General features: G+C 45.5%; 1 protein-coding gene across 5 annotated transcripts in view; it reads left to right on the top strand.

The window, feature by feature from the left end:
* Positions 1-7,475: 7,475 nt before the first annotated feature.
* The window catches only part of GTF2I (general transcription factor IIi), a 128,226-nt gene continuing 127,272 nt past the window's right edge, over positions 7,476-8,429 (top strand). For 2 of the 5 annotated variants that reach the window (XM_059693424.1, XM_059693423.1), the window contains exon 1: positions 7,486-7,598. The gene's annotated coding sequence lies outside the window, so the exon portion shown is untranslated. Of the gene's footprint in view, positions 7,599-8,429 lie in introns of all 5 variants that reach the window. The other 3 variants (XM_059693428.1, XM_059693427.1, XM_059693431.1) reach the window with 2 other exon arrangements.

Genomic DNA, 8,429 nt, shown 5'->3' with positions numbered 1-8,429 from the left:
TAATTGTGCCAAGAGCTTCTCAACTATGGTTTTGGGCAATTTAAACTATATGGCAGAGTGGCAAAAAGATTATTCAGTTTGGATTTGAAAGAGCATCTTTAAAAGGAGCACTGCCATAAATGATCTCAACAACAATGACCTTGACCAAGTGGTGTAAGTGTAGTTCTGTCAGAATGGGTGGTCAGGGGTTCCTATTCTGGGTGGGTCACATGATAATGGAGAAGGTCCACTCCTGACACCAGTATTGAAAACCAAGGAGAGGATAATTATTCTTCAGGACCCTTGGTTTTTGTTGTTGTTGTTTTTTAGTTTAAATTTTATTTATTGATGAGGGGGAGGGTGCGGGAGAGAGAGAGAGAGAGAGAGAGAGAGAGAGAGAGAGAGAGAGAGAGAGAGAGAGAGAGCCAGAGATACATTGGTTAGTTGTTTTATTTATTATTATTTTTTAATTTAAATTCTTTATTGTTTAAAGTACTACACAAGTCTTCTTTCCCCCCACCATTGACCTCTCCCCAGCTGCTCCCACACCCTAGCACATGCCCTCACCCCTCTACTGTCTGTGTCCATTGGTTATGCTCATATGCATGCATGCAAGTCCTTTGGTTGAGCTCTTATCCCCCCTTGCCCCTTCCCCCTCTCCCCTCCCCCCCCACACCTTTCCTCTTAGGTTGGACAGTCTGTTTGATACTTCTGGCTCTATTTTTGTTCATCAGTTTATGTTGTTCATCATATTCCACAAATGAATGGGATCCTGTGATATTTATCTTTCTCCTACTGGCTTATTTCGCTTAGCATAATGCTTTCCAGGTCCGTCCATGCTGTTGCCAATGGTAAGAGTTCCTTCTTTTTTACAGCAGCGTAGTATTCCATTGTGTAGATGAAGCATGTCAAACTTGTGGTCCAAATGAATATTTTTGTGGCCCAGCCAATATAACGGTATGCAAGAAACATTTTAATAAAAATTTTGTACCTTGCCCTGGCTGGTTTGGCTCAGTGGATAGAACATTGGCCTGCGGACTAAAGGATCCTGGGTTCGATTCTGATCGAGGGCGAATGCCTGGGTGCGGGCTTAATCCCCAGTGGGGAGCGTGCAGGAGGCAGCCAATCAATGATTCTCTCTCATCATTGATGTTTCTATCTCTCTCTTCCTCTCCCTTTCTCCCTGAAATCAATAAAAATATATTTTAAAAAATTTCTATAACTTAATTTTTACAATATCCTGGTATACATATTCTTTATATATAAAAGGCTAATCTGCTAACTGTCCAACTGTTCGATCGGTCGCTATGATGCGCACTGACCACCAAGGGACAGACACTCAACGCAGGAGCTGCCATGATGCGCACTGGCCATTTACAGAGAAATGGCACTGTTGACCTGGTGCCCACAAAGCAACACTCGGCTTCCCCCAAGTGGGACACAGGCCCTGCCACCACCCTGGGGCAACACCCTGCCAAATCGCAGCCGATGCTGCCAAAACCCCATGGCACAAAATGCGGCCCATAGCCCAGCCCCGCCTGCAAATGGTCGCTGTGGTTGCCGGGTAATGATGTCATGCAGCAACGCCTGGCTTCTTCTCCCTAGCAATGACTAGCCTCCTTGGAGTTTCTTCAGCCCAGGAACATGACTTGCTTTATAGCCAGGTGCAAACATTTCACACTTTAACCAAATGTCTGTGAAGCGTTTATCCGTGCCTCATCTCATTTGATCCTCACAGAAGTCCTGGAGTAGGTAGGTAGGAGACTCAGTGGAATCCTATTTTCTTTTCATTCGCCGGAAAATGGAGATTTAGAAAGCTTAGAAACTTGACCCGACTGAAAAGAAGAAATGGTAGACCTTAAAAATGACTTCAGGTTTTCTCACTGCGCAAAATATAGTCAAACACTGCTGCAGTTAAATATTTTACCCTTTGTTCTCCCTGCATGATCTACAATAATAATGTGCTTCGTGTTGATATTTACTGCTGTGTTGCTGACAATTACGTGAAAGAGAAGTTGGGGTGCTTCACTGGGCTGGAAAAAGTTTAGCTATATCAGAAAGCAGGTCTAATTAAGCAAGGTTATCTATATATATAAAGTTTTCGCTGGCACCAATCGCATGCATGTGTTTCTATCTGTCATTGTCGATCATGAATTTGGTTGACACTTCTATTATAGAGAAAGGGCGAATAGTGATATTAAAATATTTCTTCTAATTAATCTCCTTTCAATGTACACGAATTCATGCACCAGGCTACTAGTTATTAATAATGAACTACAATGTTCGCTAATGACTGATTACTATAATCATGTTGCATTCATTTTCCTTACATGCCTTATGCACAGGCACACTACTTCTCTTCACTAATACTTGCAGCAAATATTTTAGCAGCCAATTGCCATGTCATTAGTCTTGTACTGACCTGTGTAGTGTGCACAATGGGAAATAGTTCGCTTTCAGAGAACAAGAAAAATAAGTTTATTTGCTTTACGCTTATTTGTAGTTATTCAGTGTTTGGTAAGTTAATGTTCAAGAAAAAATATTAATTTTTATTAAAATGTTCTATTATTTTGTTAATAATTACTCATTTATTTCAGCCCTTTGTATTCAGCATGTCTCTATAGAAATAAATCTATGTTTCAATGAAAATTGAAGCTTTTGTTTTTTTACAGCTCACATAAACTTAAATCTTGTTTATTTGGCCCATGTTAGCCTTTGAGTTTGACATGCTTGGTGTAAATGTACCACTGTTTTTCAATCCACTCTATTGATGGGCACTTAGGCTGTTTGCAAATCTTAGCTATTATAAATTGTGCTGCTATGAACATAGGGGTGCATATATCCTTTCTGATTGGTGTTTCTGGCTTCTTGGAATATATTTCTAGAAGTGGGATCACTGGGTCAAATGAGAGTTCTATTTTTAATTTTTTGAGGAAACTCCATACTGTTTGCCATAGTGGCTGCACCAGTCTGCATTCCCACCAGCAGTGTTTGAGGGTTCCTTTTTCTCTGCATCCTCTCCAGCACTTGTCATTTGCTGTTCTGTTGATGATAGCTATTCTGACAGGTGTGAGATGGTATCTCATTGTCATTTTGATTTGTATCTCGTGGATAATTAGTGACTTTGAGCATGTTTTCATATGTCTTTTGGCCTTCTATATGTCCTCTTTCGAAAAGTGTCTATTTAGGTCCTTTGGCCATTTTTTGATTGGATCGTTTATCTTCCTTTTGTTAAGTTATATGAGTTCCCTGTAAATTTTGGAGATTAAATCCTTATTGGAGATAACATTGGCAAATATGTTCTCCCATGCAGTTGTTTTGTTGATGGTTTCTTTTGCTATGCAGAAGCTTTTTATTTTGATGTAGTCTCATTTATTTTCTTCTTAGTTTCCATTGTCCTAGGAGTTGTACAGGTGGAGATATTTCTATAACATATGTCTGATATTTTGTTGCCTATGGATTCTTCTAAGATTTTTATGATTTACCGTCTTACATTTAAGTCCTTTATCCAATTTGAGTTTATTTTTGTGTATGGTGTAAGTTGGTGTTCTAGTTTCATTTTTTTGCATACATCTGTCCAATTTTCCCAATACCATTTTTAAAAAAATATATTTTATTGATGTTTTACAGAGAGGAAGGGAGAGGGATAGAGAGTTAGAAACATCGATGAGAGAGAAACATTGACCAGCCACCTCCTGCACACCTTCTAATGGGGATGTACCCGCAACCAAGGTACACGCCCTTGACCGGAATCGAACCTGGGACCCTTGAGTCCGCAGGCGAACGCTCTATCCACTGAGCCAAACCAGTCAGGCCAGATCCCTTGTTTTTTAAAAGCAGTCAACAAGACTGTAAGTTCAGAGTCTTCGTGAAGATGAATTTGAATTGGTGGTAGAGCTCAAATTTGATTTAAGTTCATCTCTAGCCTGGTCTAGACTAGTTTGACTTGGCTTTTGATTCCCAAGTACACAATAGAATGGAAGTGTCATATTATATGGACACTTATCTGCAGGATTACATACACTAGGTTAAACATAAGCAACAGAGCCCAGCCGGCATGGCTCAGTGGTTGAATGTTGACCTATGAATTAGGAGGTCACAGTTTGATTCTCAGTGAGGGCACATGCCAGGATTGTGGGCTCAACCCCCAGTGGGGGGCATTCAGGAGGTAGCTAATCAATGATTCTCTCATCATTGATGTTTCTATCTCTCTTTCTCCCTTCCTCTCTGAAATCAATAAAGATATCTACACTAATAAAAGAGAAAAATGGTAATTGGCGTACGACGATACCCTTTTCATTGGCTAATCAGGGCTATATGCAAATTAACTGCCAACTAAGATTGGCAGTTAACTGCCAACAAGATGGCGGTTAATTTGCATATGTAGGCACAATGCAGGGAGGCGAAAGGGAAAGCAGGAAGAAGCCCCCTGCCACTGACAGTGATCGGAAACCCAGGGGGGAGCTAAGAGCTGGGGGGCAGGGCAAAGGCGGCCCTGGAGCCGCCTTTGCCCTGCCCCCCAGCCATAATCGGAGAATCAGGTGCCTTTTCCGCCCTGGCCAGTGATAGCAGGAAGTAGGGGTGGAGCCAGCAATGGGAGCTGGACACGGTCAAAGCTGGCAGTCCCGGGAGCTAGGGGTCCCTTGCCTGGGCCTAAAGCGGAGCCCACGATCACGGGGCCGCTGCAGCTGCGGGTCCCCACTACCCGGGCCAGATGCCTAGGCCAGAGGCATCCTGCAGGGGCAGGGGTGGAGCCTGCAACCGCGGGGAGCTGGGGGTCCCCTGCCCAGGCCTGACACCTCTGCCGGAGGCCTCAGGCCTGGTCAAGGGGCCGATCCGGTGATTGGTGATCGGAGGGTAATGAGGGTCAACTCCTCTGGCCGAGGCATCAGGCCTGGGCGGGGGGCGGAGCTGGGGATTGGGGGGATATGGTGGTCCCCTTGCCCAGGCCTGAAGCCTGGGTCAGAGGCGTCAGGCTTGGGCGGGGGGTGGAGCAAGCGATCAGAGGGAGATGGGGTCCCTTGCCCAGGCATGATTCCTGGGCCAGAGGCCTCAGGCCTGGGCGGGGGCCAGAGCCCGTGATCAGGGGGAGATGGGGGTCCCCTGTCCAAGCCTGACACCTGTGGTGGAGGCGTCAGGCCTGGGCAAGGGGCCGATCAGGTGATCAGAGGGTGATGGGGGTCTACGCCTCTGGCTGAGGCATCAGGCCTGGGCAAGGGGCAGAGCCAGCAACCGGAGAGGTCTGGGGGTCCCCTGCCGAGGCCTGATGCCTGGGCCAGAGGCATCAGGCCTGGGTTGGGGGCAGAACCAGTGATGGGGGGAAATGAGGGTCCCCTGCCCAGGCCTGACACCTCTGTCAGAGGCTTCAGGCCTGGGCAAGGGGCAGATCCTGCGATTGGAGGGTGATGGGGGTCAACGCCTAAGGGCTCCCAGTATGTGAGAGGGGGCAGGCTGGGCTGAGGGACACACTCCCCCCCCCACACACCCAGTGCACGAATTTCGTGCACCGGGCCCCTAGTAATAAATAAACAATAAACATAAACAACAGAAATATTTGGAATAATTTGAAATAAATAACATGCAAGATTCTGCCACCTGTTGTTATCTGTGCACTGAAGTGAGAATGAATAAAGTGCTGCGAACTTGCTCTTCCTACAATCTTAGTCATGGTACACATATCTTGTTATGTTGAATGTTATTCTAAAGCAGTGGTTCTCAACCTTCCTAATGCCACAACCCTTTAATACAGTTCCTCATGTTGTGGTGACCCCCAATTTCATTGTTACAAATAGAACATAATTAAAGCATAGTGATTAATCACAAAAACAATATGTAATTATATATGTGTTTTCCGATAGTCTTAGGCGACCCCTGTGAAAGGGTTGTTTGACCCCCAAAGGGGTCGCTACCCACAGATTGAGAACCGCTATTCTAAAGTAAGTTGAATATGATTTAAACAAAGGAGGATTCCATACTATACCATTCTTAAACACAAATCAATAATTTTCCTTTTCATTTGTTGCTCAACCCAAAAGACATCAATTCAGTCCTGTGTGGAAAAAAACAAGTGGCTGTGCTGAGAGATGGTATCCAAAGTGGCTTATAACATGATCACAATTAACAAAGTATCCGTACCAATGAGGTGAGGTAGAAACTGGCTAACAAATAGCAACAAGTATACCAATAACAGCCAAGATAGTGAGCCAGGCCTTAGGGAAGACTGAAAAGCATATTTAATGACTAGAGACTAGCAATTTTCAACTGGTGTCCTATGTCACACTAGTGTGCCAATTTTTAAAACATGTTAATACCTGACTCTTTAGCCAGGGAACTTTTCCCTTAGATTGTCAAATTAAAAAATGACAATAGCCAACACCATCATAGCCATCCAGTGTGACTGAATCAAATTATATCTATTTTTTTGGTCAGATTAACCAAAAAAAAAAAAAAGTATGCTTTTTTTTTTTTTTTTGGTGTGCTGCAGAATTTCGGTAATTAATTTATATATGTCATGAGATGAAAAAGGTTGTAAATCACTGTTATGGACATAAATTTGAGGGTTATGCCCATCAACATCAATCAGTACACTGAGAAAAAGGCTTGGCTTTCACTTGCTCTTTAAACCACACACCATTTTATATACAGTACTGTTCATTGTCCCCAAAGGGCCAGGTTTACGTCTAAGGCAATTCAAAACCAGCTAAAGTTTTAGAAACTGCTTCGGATTTAAGAGTTTTAGAAACTTGTTTCAACATCAAAGAAGTTGGATTCGTTCATGAAGAAGGAGCACAGTTCCATTCTGAAGCCTTAAACAAACTCACAGAAGCAGGGAACTATCTCCCAAAGTTTTTAATGATGACAAGGGTAATCGTGACTGAATGAACTTTTGCCTGACAACTCACTTTCTAATGCTTTGTCTAGCGTCTCCACGCTAGAGGCTCCCCGCCCATGAGTCACTTTGTAGCGGTCTCCCTTATCAGATCGACGGTCTCGGTATCTCAGTGCTGGTGTTCAAGTAACCTTTTCTTTTCTTTTTCTTTCTTTTTTTTTTAAATACTTAATAATGGCCCCAAGGCGCAGGAGTAGTGATGCTGGCAATTCAGAGATGCCAAAGAGAAGCCGCCAAGTGCTCCCTTTAAGCGAAAAGGTGAAAATTCTTGACTTGATAAGGAAAGAAAAAAAATCCTATGCCGAGGTGGCTAAGATCTACAGTAAGAACGAATCTTCTATCCGTGAAATTGTGAAGAAGGAAAGAGAAATCCGTGCTAGCTTTGCGGTGGCGCCTCAGACTGCAAAAGTTACGGCCACCGTGCGTGACAAGGGCTTAGTTAAGATGGAAAAGGCATTGAGTGTGTGGGTGGAAGACATGAACAGAAAATGCGTTCCGGTTGACAGCACGGTGCTGCGCCAGAAGGCACTGAGCCTGTACGAAGACTTGAGCGAGGGATCCTCTGAGAGGAGGAGGGACACCAAGCCATTTACTGCAAGTAAGGGCTGGTTGCACAGGTTCAGGAATAGGTTTGGGCTGAGAAATGTAGGAGCTCCTGCAGGGGCTGCGCCTGCTGTTGAAGAAGCTGCCGCCACATCTCCCGCAGAGGTGCAGTGGGTTAAGGAGGAAGGTATGTATGCACAGGAAAAGAGCTTGGTACGATCTGGGGTTTTAGGCGTCCATCGGGGGGGTCTGGAAAGGTGTTCCCCGCGGATAAGGGGGACCGCTGTACATCCAAAGAATGGCTGTTTGGAAAGTTTTCTTGCCAGCGACAGAGGCTGGAAAAGACGATGTGGTCGCCGCCTACCGAGGAGGGGGAGGGGAAGGATGGCCGGCGTGGCTTGAATCCCCCATGGGGAGGGAAATCACAAAACCACTCGACTTTGCGCTTTGCATTCACGTCTGAAATCTCAAAGTTTTTAAACTTTAAGTGTACAGTCATGTCTCAGCCTTCTGGAAATTCATGAGCTGATGAAAGTTGAGAAGCAAAAGAAAAAACTGGAGGCGGGGGGGGGGTGATGGATGTGAGTCGAAAGCCTTAGTGGTTGACAGAACGAACCTGGCTACAAATCAGGTTATCTGCTCCCGCCCCATGGCTTTTTCTCAACTTTTCTTTCTAAATGTCGAGTGTAGACACGTGAGCAAAGCCTCTGGGGGGCACCGAAGAGTCCCACCCCCTCCCCCTCCAAAGTCCGGGCACACCGTCTCCTCGGAGGCTCGCTCTCAAAACTCAGTTCTTTGTGTCCCCGCGGGCGGTGCAGGGCGGAGGAAATCCCTTGGCGAGCACGGAGGCCGGCGGGCCGCTCGGGGGCTCCCCGGCCTTCGCCGTGTTCCCGTCTCGCAATTTTCCGGGAATCTGGGGTGCAGGAGCAAGCGCGAGCCTCGCACGGCGGCTGAAGCCGGCTGGTGCTCCGCAGAGAGGAGGCTGGAGCCCCCCGCGGCCTCGATTTTCGCCCTTGCA

Source organism: Myotis daubentonii, chromosome 4 (genome assembly GCF_963259705.1).
Source record: "Myotis daubentonii chromosome 4, mMyoDau2.1, whole genome shotgun sequence".
NCBI lineage: Eukaryota > Metazoa > Chordata > Mammalia > Chiroptera > Vespertilionidae > Myotis > Myotis daubentonii.
This window is presented reverse-complemented; position numbering and strand designations above follow the sequence as displayed.